Here is a 12,567-nt window from a genome sequence, read left to right on the forward strand (position 1 = left end):
ATGGGTCCTACCTTGGAACAAAACACCTCGACAACAACGCGCTCCTAATTGCTTTGTTTTGGTTTTAATCTGGACAACGAAAAAGTGAATTGTACGGCCCAGCGTCAAACAATAAGAAAAATGTATTCACAGGCCGGGCGCGGTGGCTCACGCCTGTAATGCCAACACTCTAGGAGGCCGAGGCGGGCGGATCACTTAAAGTCGGGAGTTCAAGACCAGCCTGGCCAACGCGGTGAAACCCCGTCTCTACTAAAAATACAATAATTAGCCGGGCGTGGTGGCTGACGCCTGTAATCCAAGCTACTCGGCAGGTTGAGGCAGGAGAATCGCTTAAACCCAGAAGGCGGAAGTTGAAGTGGGCCGAGATTGCGCCACTGCACTCCAGCCTGGGCGACAGAGCGAGACTGTCTCAAAAAAAAAAAAAAGAAAAGAAAAATGTATTCACTTCCCTTCGAAGTTTCCGAAGCCATTCCAAATTTTATTGGTTCTTCATCGCATCACGTCTATTTGACGGAAAAGTGACTCGGGGACGTTCGGTAATTTGCCCGAGAACACAAATCCGTCAAGTACAGGGCGTAGATTAAAATTTTTTTTTTTTTTTGACGGAGTTTCGCTCTTGTTGCCCAGGCTGGAGTGCAGTGCCGCGATCTCGGCTCACTGCAACCTCCGCCTCCCGGGTTCAAGGGATTATCCTGCCTCAGCCTGCAGAGTAGCTGGGATTACAGGCGCCCACCACCACACCAGGCTAATTTTTTGTATTTTTAGTAGAGACGGGGTTTCACCATTTTTAAGGCAACAAGCAGCCAGGAGTGGTGGCGCGCGCCTGTAGTCCCAGCTAAACAGGAGGCTAAGGCGGGAGGATCGCTCCGCCCAGGACTTGGAGGCCAGCCTGGGTGCCAGAGCAGGAACGTAATGTGAAATCCGGGATTGGCTCCTGGTATAGAAAAAGGGCATGGGGCCGGGCGCGGTGATTCACTCCTGTAATCCCAGCACTTTGGGAGGCCAAGGCGGGTGGATCACCTGAGATCAGGAGTTCGAGACCAGCCTGGCCAACATGGCGAAACCCCGTCTTTACTAAAAATACAAAAATTTGCTAGGCGTGGTGGCACACACTTGTAATCCCAGCTACTGGGAGGCTGAAGCAGGAGAATCGCTTGAACCTGGAAGACAGAGGTTGCAGTGAGCAGAGATCACACCACTGCACTCCAGCCTGGGGGACAAGAGTGAGACTCCGTCTCAAAAAAGATAAAAAGGACATGAATGGGACAACTGACAAAATTTGAGTAAGGTCTATTAATTCGTATTAGTAGTATTTGTGTCAATAGTTTCAATAATTATACTATGTAAGATGTTAACTTTTGGAGATTCTATTAGATAAAGAATCTAGGGAAACACTATCCTATTTTTTCAACTTTGTTTTCTTTTTCCAGAGTAAGGTCATACTGTGGTATTTTGCAACTTTTTTTTCTTTTTCCTCAGGCATACTTTGTTGTCTGTTTTTGCAACTTTGTTAAAACCTAAAATGATTTCAAATTCTGAGTCCTTGTTGAAGTATCCAATACACAACCGCGTGAAGTTGCTCATAGAAAGCTTTGGGTAAATTGGATCATAGAAAATATTCTAGAAAGATACACTGTTTAAAATAGGGCGCTTAATTTGGGACAGAGGATCTTAATTTGTGGTTCTAGGACCACCTGACATTGTCTACAGATTTCCGTACCTGCCTGTTTTTTGGAGAGGCTGTTTGTTGAGGCCCTCAGGGGAGTAAAAAAATAACACACACAAACACACACCCATTCAAGAACATTGTATTAATAAGTCCATTTTCATACTGCTATAAAGAACTGCCCAACACTGGGTTATTTATGTATTTAAGACGGAGTCTTGCTCTGTTGCCAAGGTTGGAGTGTAGTGGCACAATCTCGGCTCACTGCAACCTCTGCCTCGCAGGTTACAGGCGCCTGCCACCATGCCCGGCTAATTTTTATATTTTTTAGTAGAGATGGACAGGGTTTCACCGTGTTAGCCAGGATGGTCTCGATCTCCTGTCCTAGTGATCCACCTGCCTTGGCCTCCCAAAGTGCTGGGATTACAGGCGTGAGCCACTGCACCTGGCCATATTCAACCTTTTTTTAAAAAAAGTAGAGATGGGGTCTTGCTATGTTGCCCAGGTTGGTCTCAAATTCAGACCTTTTAATATATTCAGGCTCCTGGTTGTATAGATATAGTGATGTCTTTGTTAGGAATGTAGCTTGCATCTGTCAGGAATATGTCTGTGTACATGAGTTAGCTATCTAATAATATCCAACAGGACCACTCATTTTTCCTGTTAGAAATGTGAAATGGGCCTGGCGTGGTGGCTCATGCCTGTAATCCCAGCACTTTGGGAGGCCGAGGTGGGCAGATCACGAGGTCAAGAGATGGAGACCATCCTGGCCAACATAGTGAAACCCCGTCGCTACTAAAAATACAAAAATTAGCTGGGCGTGGTGGCGCATGCCTCTAATCCCAGCTACTTGGGAGGCTAAGGCAGGAGAATCGCTTGAACCCAGCAGGCAGAGGTTGCAATGAGCCGAGATCGTGCCACTGCACTCCAGCCTGGCGACAGTGAGACTCTGTCTCAAAAAGAAAAAAAGAAAAAAAAAAAAGAAATGTGGAATGATGTGGATAATGAAGTTTCTGTTTAATGAGAGTACCATATGCCATATGTAATTTATAGTTTTAAAGGCATTTTACCACTACTGTAAGGTTTTTGTTGGGCTGTTTATCAGTAGAGTATATTAAAGGTATTCCCTAGTGGGGAAAACAACCCATGAACTGTTTTGTGACGGCTAAAGCTTTTATCTTTAAGCGAGGGAAAACCTTAATCCAACCAGATTTATAGACTACTTTTAAACGTATTTAAAATTTTGAAGTAACTGAATGAAATTCATATATAAATGATTAAATAGGCCGGGCACGATGGCCTATGCCTGTAATCCCACCATTTGGGGCTGAGGTGGGCAGATCATTTTAGGCCAGGAGTTTAAGACCAGCCTGGCTGACATGGTGAAACCCCATCTCTATTAAAGATACAAAAATTAGCTGGGCAGAGTGGAGCATGCCTGTAATCCCAGCTACTTGGGAGGCTGAGGCAGGAGAATCACCTAAACCCAGGAGAAGGAGGTTACAGTGAGCTGAGATCGTGCCACTGCACTCCAGCCTGGGAGGCACAGTGAGACTCCGTCTTCACACAAAAAAATAAATAGATAGATAGATAGATAGATAGATAGATAGATAGATAAAATAAATGATTAAATTCCTTGAAGCATGAGTTCCAAGGCTTGCTCTACTCTTACAGTTTTTCCAAATCATAACAGAGGTAAAACAAGATTTGGTCTTACATTGAGTTTCTCATGTTAAATTTTTTCCACCAATATTTTTGTAAATTTAGAACAAATTTGTCCTTGTTACTTTATTTTTTTATATAAGAATTAAAGGTCCAGAGATGATTTTGAATGACAGCAAACCATATGAGGACTGTTTGAGATAAACAACTTGTCCATCTATCTTGTCTTTTCTTTCTTTTTCTTCATTACCTTAATTCTTTTATTTTTCTTTTCCTTCCCTTCCTTCTCCCTTCCTTTCTCTTCCCTTCTCCCTTTTCTGCTCCCTCTCCTCTTGTCCTTTCCCCTCCCTTGTTCCTCTTTCTTTCTCTCTCACTCTAACTTTCCTTCTCTGGTGGTGGTGGTGGTGTGTATATGGTGTGTGTATGGCACTGCCTCAGCCTCCTGAGTAGCATGCGCTCCTGATTACAGACACGCGCCACCACGCCCAGCTAATTTTTGTATTTTTAGTAGAGATGGGGTTTCACTATGTTGGTCAGGCTGGTGTCAAACCCCTGACCACAAAGTGCTGGGATTACAGGCGTGAGCCACACCGTGCCCAGCCTAAAAACTGTTTTTTGTGTTAATGAAGTTAAAACCAGTAAAGATAAGAACCACTTCCTTATATAATAGTCAGATTCTCTCTGTCTCTCTCAATTTTTTTTCAAATTTTAAAAGTGGTATCTTGGCCAGTGCAGTGGCTCACACCTATAAACCCAGCACTTTGGGAGGCTGAAGCAGGCAGATCACCTGAGGTCAGGAGTTTGAGACCAGCCTGGCCAACATGGTGAAACCCTGTCTCTACTAAAAATATAAAACTTTGCCAGCCATGGTGGTACGCACCTGTAATCCCAACTACTCGGAAGGCTGAGGCAAGAAAATTGCTTGAACCCAGGAGGTGGAGGTTGCAGTGAGCTGAGATTGTGCCACTCCAGCCTGGGTAATAGAGCGAGACTCCCTCTTTAAAAAAAAAAAAAAAAATGCGGTATCTTTGGTATGGCCTTTAATTTTAATTTTTTAAGTTAATTTTTTTTTTTTAGATGTTGGATTGTCTAAAAGTAACAATTAAATTACTATTTTTCCCCTTTGTTTCTTTTCAGAGACAGGGTCCCACTCTGTCACCCAGGCAGGATGTCACCCAGTGCAGTGGGATGACCATAGCTCACTGTGGCCTAACCTCTGGGGCTCAAGCGATCATCCCGCTTGGCCTTCAAGCGGCTATAGGACGATAAGCATGAGCCACCACACCTTGCCTTTTTTTTTTTTTTTTTAAGACAGAGTCTTGCTCTGTCACCCAGGCTGGAGTGCAATGGCATGATCTCAGCCCACTGCAACCTCCACCTGCCAGGTTCAAGCAATTCTCCTGCCTCAGCCTCCTGAGAAGCTGGAACTTCAGGCACCCATCACCACATCTGGCTAACTTTTGTATTTTTAGTAGAGACGGGGTTTCACTAAGTTGGCAGGCTGGTCTCGAACTCCTGACCTCAGGTGATTCACCCACCTCAGCCTCCCAAAGTGCTGGGATTACAGGCATGAGTAACCGCACTGGTCCTTTTTTTTTTTTTTTTTTTAAAGTAGAGATGGGGTCTTGTTATGTTGCCCAGGTTAGTCTCAAATTCCTGGCTTCAAACGATCCTCCCACCTCAGCCTCCCAAAGTGCTGGGATTATAAGTGTCAGCCACTGCACCCAGCCTTAAATTTCTTTTTTAAAAAGTTTTGATTAAGAAATCAAAGCAAATCAGAAAACCTCTGCTTTCATAGTTTTAGTAACAATACTTTTAGCAACTACCTTTTTCTTTAGCCCACACCTTTAAAATTTAAGAAGTAAAATCTCCTTTTAAGAAATACTTGAGGCTGGGACTGGTGGCTCATGCCTGTAATCCGAGCACTTTGGGAGGCTGAGGCTGGGGATTACCTGAGCTCAGGAGTTTGAGACCAGCCTGGGCAACATGGCGAAACCCCATTTCTACTAAAAACACAAAAGAAAATTAGCTAGGTGTGGTGGCACACATCTGTAATCCCAGCTACTCAGAAGGCTGAGGCAGGAGAATTGCTTGAACCCAGAAGGTGGATGTTAGAGGTCACAGTGAGCCGAGATCATGCCACTGCACTCCAGCCTAGGTGCAAAGAGTGAAACTCCATCTCAAAAACAAAAAGAGTTTTTCTTATTTATGTATATATATTTTAATTTCTACAAGCCAATCAGAATGGAATACTATTAAATTTTAAGAGACCTTATAATAATAGAATATAACTTTTACTTTGTTAATATGGTCAAGTACACAGATTGATTTTCAAATGCTAAAGCAACCTTGCATTCCTGAAATAAACACTATTTGGACTTGATGTATTATATCTGATATACATAGCTAGATTTACTAATATTTTAAGGATTTTTGCTTCTATGTTCATGAGAGCTATTAATCTATGATTTTCTTTTTTGTAATGTCACTGTGTGGTTATGTTTATCTAATAAAACTAGTTGTAAGTTCCCTCTTCCACTTTCTGAAGTAGCTTCTGTAAAATTGGCATTATTTCTCCCTAAATATTTATTAATAATAGAATAAACCTGTGAGGCCATCTGGACCTGGAGTTTTCTTTGTGGGAAGGTTTTTCAAAATTAATTCAATGTCTTTGGTAGTTATAGGGCTATGGCAGGCAGCTTCTAAAATGGCTCCTATGCTAATGATCAATGTATTGCCCCTCTGCTCCCAATCCCCCTTAAATATATGCTCTTCAGTAATGGATAGAATTCAGTGAAGCATCTCTCTCCTTTGCAGCGAGCACAGTGATGAGCTTTCTTAGTAGAGGGCGCTGGAGGGGCATTGCAGGAGGAGGGGCTCTCCTACTGTTTCCTACAGTTTCGTGGTAGGTCAGTGATGTGGATGTAAGGACATCCAGGGGAGCTCTTCCCCAGCCATGTGTCCAGCACATATGGTCCCTTGGTGACACTGCAACCTCAGTCTAGACCAGCAACAATTTTCCTGTAGCCCTCTCAATGTGAAAATTAGCTTTCTGAAGGCTTCCTGTCCCCTACCAGTTTCCTGTCCCCCACCAGCCAACTCTCTCTGCAGGCTCCTGTGTACCTCTCCTGCTGCCTGGAGAGTAGCTTTCTGTCTGCCAGTAACTAGTTCCAGCCTGGGCCAACTAGCGGACCTCCGGGCTGAACTATACCTTCTCTGAGGTGTGACCTTCAGCCTTGAGAAGAGGACCCCTTTCCAAGTTTGTGTTTCCTTAGGCACTCTCTCTAAGCTATAGAGTACCATAAGGAATTTACTTTTAGCTGGTAGTCATTTATTAGCATTTAATGATTCTTCATATTAAGCTTTACCCCATATAACTTACTGTGTAGTTTCTACCTCCTGATTGGACACAGAGTGATACTACTCCCAAAGTTCCCCGCCTCCTGGTAGTCATGCCCTGTGTAATCCCTTTCCCTTGCTTCTAAGGATTAGAATACCACAAAAGTAATGGGATGTTGCTTCTAAAATTTGGTTATAAAAGATAGTGATGTCTTTTTAGCGCTCTCTCTCTCTCTCTCTCTCTGTGTTGTCTGTCTTGCTTGCTGCTTGGATGAGCCACTCTACCATATTGTGAGCTGCACTACAAGAGGCTTATGTGGCCAGAAACTAACAATAGCTATATTAGTCCTTTCTTATGATGCTATAAAGAAATACTTGAGATGGCCGGGCACGGTGGCTCATGCCTGTAATCCTAGCACTTTGGGAGGCTGAGGCGGGTGGATCACAAAGTCAGGAGATCGAGACCATCCTGGCCAACATGGTGAAACACCATCTCTACTAAAAATACAAAAATTAGCTAGGTGTGGTGGTGTGCGCCTGTAGTCCCAGCTACTCAGGAGGCTGATGCATAAGAATCACTTGAACCTGGGAGGCAGAGGTTGCAGTGAGCTGAGATCACACCACTGCACTCCAGCCTGGGCGACAGAGCAAGACTCTGTCTCAAAAAAAAAAAAAAGAAATACCTGAGACTGGTATTTCTACGTAAAGAAATAACGATGCTGGTAAAGAAAAGAGGTTTAATTTGGCTCACAGTTCCGCAGGTTGTACAGGCATGGCACCAATATTTGCTTAGCTCCTGGGGACAGCCTGAGGAAGCTTACAATCATGACAGAAAGCAAAGAGGAGCCAGCATATCACGTGGTGAGAGCAGAAGCAAGGTGGCGGTGGGCGAGGTATCACCCTCTTTTAAACAACCAGATCTAGCAGGAACTGAGCAAGAACTCATCACCAAGGGGATGGCACTAAGCCATTTATGAGAGATCCATCCCCATGATCCAATACATCCCACTGGGCCCCATCTCCAGCACAAGGTCACATTTCAATATGAGATTTGGAGGGGACAAATATCCAAATCATATCATTCTTCCCCTGACACCACCACACTCACACACACACATCTGACGTCCTTCTTACATTGCAAAATACAATAATCCCTTCTCAGAAATCCCCCAAAGTCTTAACTCATTCCAACATCAAATCAAAAGTCCTAAATCTTCTCTGATACTCACCTTTCACCTATGAACCTGTAAAATCAAAACGAGTTATTTATTTCCAAAAAACAATGGTGGTACAGGCATTGGGTAAACATTCCCATTCCAAAAGGGAGCAACTGACCAAAATAAAGGGGCTACAGGCCCCATGCAAGTCTGAAACTCAGCAGGGCGGATATTAAATCTTACAACTCCAAAATAATCCTTGAGCCTGTGCAATATCGCGAAACCTGTCTCTACAAAAAATTTTTAAAAAATATTAGCCAGGCCAAACCGGATTCAGCAGCACATCAAAAAGCTTATCCACCATGATCAAGTGGGCTTCATCCCTGGGATGCAAGGCTGGTTCAACATTCGCAAATCAATAAACGTAATCCAGCATATAAACAGAACCAAAGACAAGAACCACATAATTATCTCAATAGATGCAGAAAAGGCTTTTGACAAAATTCAACAGCCCTTTATGCTAAAAACCCTCAATAAATTTGGTATTGATGGAACGTACCTCAAAATAATAAGAGCTATTATGACAAACCCACAGCTAATATCATACTGAATGGGCAAAAACTGGAAAAATTCCCTTTGAAAACTGGCACAAGACAGGGATGCCCTCTCTCATCACTCCTATTCAACATAGTGTTGGAAGTTCTGGCTAGGGCAATCAGGCAAGAGAAAGAAATCAAGGGTATCCAGTTAGGAAAAGAAGAAGTCAAATTGTCCCTGTTTGCAGATGACATGATTGTATATTTAGAAAACCCCATTGTCTCAGCCCAAAATCTCCTTAAGCTGATAAGCAACTTCAGCAAAGTCTCAGGATACAAAATTAATGTGCAAAAATCACAAGCATTCTTATACACCAGTAACAGACAACCAGAGAGCCAAATCAGGAATGAACTTCCATTCACAATTGCTTCAAAGAGAATAAAATACCTAGGAATCCAGCTTACAAGGGATGTAAAGGACCTCTTCAAGGAGAACTACAAACCACTGCTCAGTGAAATCAAAGAGGACACAAACAAATGGAAGAACATACCATGCTCATGGATAGGAAGAATCAATATCGTGAAAATGGCCATACTGCCCAAGGTGATTTATAGATTCAATGCCATCCCCATCAAGCTACCAATGACTTTCTTCACAGAATTGGAAAAAACGGCTTTAAAGTTCATATGGAACCAAAAAAGAGCCCACATTGCCAAGACAATCCTAAGTCAAAAGGACAAAGCTGGAGGCATCACGGTACCTGTCTTCAAACTATACTACAAGGCTACAGTAACCAAAACAGCATGGTACTGGTACCACAACAGAGATATAGACCAATGGAACAGAACAGAGTCCTCAGAAATAATACCACACATCTACAGCCATCTGATCTTTGACAAACCTGAGAGAAACAAGAAATGGGGAAAGGATTCCCTATTTAATAAATGGTGCTGGGAAAATTGGCTAGCCATAAGTAGAAAGCTGAAACTGGATCCTTTCCTTACCCCTTATACGAAAATTAATTCAAGATGGATTAGAGACTTAAATGTTAGACCTAATACCATAAAAACCCTAGAAGAAAATCTAGGTAGTACCATTCAGGACATAGGCATGGGCAAGGACTTCATGTCTAAAACACCAAAAGCAACGGCACCAAAAGCAAAAATTGACACATGGGATCTAATTAAACTAAAGAGCTTTTGCACAGCTAAAGAAACTACCATCAGAGTGAACAGGCAACCTACAGAATGGGAAAAAATTTTTGCAACCTACTCATCTGACAAAGGGCTAATATCCAGAATCTACAAAGAACTCAAACAAATTTACAAGAAAAAAACAAACAACCCCATCAAAAAGTGGGCAAAGGATATGAACAGACATTTCTCAAAAGAAGACATCCATACAGCCAACAGACACATGAAAAAATGCTCATCATCACTCACCATCAGAGAAATGCAAATAAAAACCACAATGAGATACCATCTCACACCAGTTAGAATGGCAATCATTAAGAAGTCAGGAAACAACAGGTGTTGGAGAGGATGTGGAGAAATAGGAACACTTTTACACTGTTGGTGGGATTGTAAACTAGTTCAACCATTATGGAAAACAGTATGGCGATTCCTCAAGGATCTAGAACTAGATGTACCATATGACCCAGCCATCCCACTACTGGGTATATACCCAAAGGATTATAAATTACTCTACTACAAAGACACATGCACACGTATGTTTATTGCGGCACTATTCACAATAGCAAAGACTTGGAATCAACCCAAATGTCCATCTGTGACAGACTGGATTAAGAAAATGTGGCACATATACACCATGGAATACTATGCAGCCGTAAAAAAGGATGAGTTTGCGTCCTTGTAGGGACATGGATGCAGCTGGAAACCATCATTCTTAGCAAACTATCACAAGAACAGAAAACCAAACACCGCATGTTCTCACTCATAGGTGGGAACTGAACAATGAGATCACTTGGACTCGGGAAGGGGAACATCACACACTGGGGCCTATCATGGGGAGGGGGGAGGAGGGAGGGATTGCATTGGGGAGTTATACATGATATAAACGTCATGCACATGTACCCTAGAACTTAAAGTATAATAAAAAAAAAAAAAAATATTAGCCAGGCATGGTGGTGTGCACCTTGTAGTCCCAGCTACCCAGGAGGCTGAGGTGGGAGGATCACTTTAGCCCCAGAGGTCAAGGCTGCAGTGAGCCGTGATTGCGCCACTGCCCTGGGCAACAGAATGAGACCCTGTCTAAAACACACATAGAGTCCACAAAGACTGACTCCTGTCCTCTTGCTTTCCTCCCCAGACAGCATGAGCTTCACCACTCGCTCCACCTTCCCCACCAACCACCAGTCCCTGGGCTCTGTCCAGCTGCCCAGCTTCGCCGTCTGGCCAGTCAGCAGAGAGGCCAACACCTATGCAGGCGCTGGGGGCTCTGGTTTCTGGATCTCCGTGTCCTGCTTCATCACCTTCTGAGGTGGCTTGGGGTCTGGGGTCCTGGCCAAAGGGATGGCCGGGAGTCTGGCAGGAATGGGAAGCATCCAGAATGAGAAGGAGACCATGCAAAGCTGAATGACCACCTGGCCCCCTACCTGGACAGAGTGAGGAGCCTGGGGACTGAGAACCAGAGGCTGGAGAGCAAAATCTGAAAGCACCCAGAGAAGAAGGGACCTCAGGCCAGAGACCAGGGCCATTACTTCAAGACCATCGAAGGCCTAAGGGCTGAGATCTTCACAAATACTGTGGACAATGCCAGCATCGTTCTACAGATCGACAGTGTCCGTCTTGCTGCTGATTACTTTAGAGTCAAGTATGAAATAGAGCTGGCCATGCGCCAGTCTGTGGAGAGTGGCATCCACGGGCTCCACAAGGTCACTGATAACACCAGTGTCACTCAGCTGTAGCTGGAGACAGAGATCGAGGCTCTCAAGAAAAAGCTGCTCTTCATGAAGAACCACAAAGAGAAAGTAAAAGGCCTATAAGCCCAGGTTGCAGCTCTGGGTTGACTATGGAGGTAGATGCCCCCAAATCTCTGGACCTCACCAAGATCATGGCAGACATCTGGGCCCAATACAGTGAACTGGCTCAGAAGAACCAAAAGGAGCTAGACAAGTAATGGTCCCAGCAGATTGAGGAGAGCACCACAGTGGTCATGACGCAGTCTGCTGAGGTCGGAGCTGCTGAGATGATGCTCACGGAGCTAAGATGTATAGTCTAGTCCTTGGAGAGCAATCTGGACTCAGAAATCTGAAGGCCAGTTTGGAGAACAGCCTGAGGGAGGTGGAGGCTCACTATGCCCTGCAGATGAAGCAGCTCAACAGGATCCTGCTGCACCTGGAGTCAGAGCTGGCACAGGGTATAAGGGCCCTGCCAGGCCCAGAAGTACGAGGCCCTGCTGAACATCAAGGTCAAGCTGGAGGCTGAGATTGCCACCTGCTGCCACCTGCTGGAAGATGGCAAGGACTTCAATCTTGGTGATGCCCTGGACAGCAGCAATTCCATGCAAAACATCCAAAACACCACCACCCAGATTGTGGATGGCAAAGTGGTGTCTGAGACCAACAACACCAAAGTTCTGAGACATTAAGCCAGCAGAAGCAGGGTACTCTTTGGGGAGCAGGAGGGCAACAAAAAGTTCAGAGGTCAAAAAAATACACACACACACACACACACACACACACACACACATCCTTGACTCCATGTCTTGCATCCTGGACACACTGGTTCAAGATGTGCACTCCCAAGGCCTTGATCAGCTTCACCCCTGTGGCTACTCCCCTACCAGCTGGAGGTGGGCACCTGTGATTTTTCCAGGCTCAGGATGCAAGTTGCAGGTGGCTCTACCATTCTCGGGTCTAGAGAGTGGCAATCACTTCCCACAGCTCCACAAGACAGTGACCCAGTGGTGACTCTGTGTGGGGCCTCCAACCTCACATTTTCCCTTGGCATTGACCTAGTGGGTATCTTCTTTGGGGACTCTGCCCTGCAGCAGGTTTCTGCCTGGGCACCTAGGCTTTTCCATAAATCCTCTGAAATCTAGGGGGAAGCTCCAAGCTTCGTTCACTCTTGCATTCCATGTGCCTGCAGACTTAACAACACTTGGAAGCCACCAAGGCTTTGGGTAACTTGCACTCTCCAAAGTGGCAGATGGAACCATAGCTGGGGCCCTTTGAGCCAAGACTGG

The 12,567-nt window shown here is 44.5% G+C and overlaps 1 long non-coding RNA gene across 2 annotated transcripts; it reads left to right on the plus strand.

Moving 5' to 3' along the window:
- The first annotated feature begins 824 nt into the window (after positions 1–824).
- LOC117070778 lies at positions 825–12,034 on the plus strand. 2 transcript variants are annotated; one of them, XR_004432049.1, is made up of 2 exons: positions 825–967; positions 10,690–12,034. It is a non-coding gene; the product is annotated as an uncharacterized LOC117070778 (long non-coding RNA). The 2 variants fall into 2 exon arrangements; XR_004432050.1 differs by lacking the exon at positions 825–967 and adding an exon at positions 1,156–1,283.
- The last annotated feature ends 533 nt before the right edge of the window (positions 12,035–12,567 follow it).

This window comes from Trachypithecus francoisi, unplaced genomic scaffold (genome assembly GCF_009764315.1).
Source record: "Trachypithecus francoisi isolate TF-2019V2 unplaced genomic scaffold, Tfra_2.0 Contig01585, whole genome shotgun sequence".
Lineage (NCBI taxonomy): Eukaryota > Metazoa > Chordata > Mammalia > Primates > Cercopithecidae > Trachypithecus > Trachypithecus francoisi.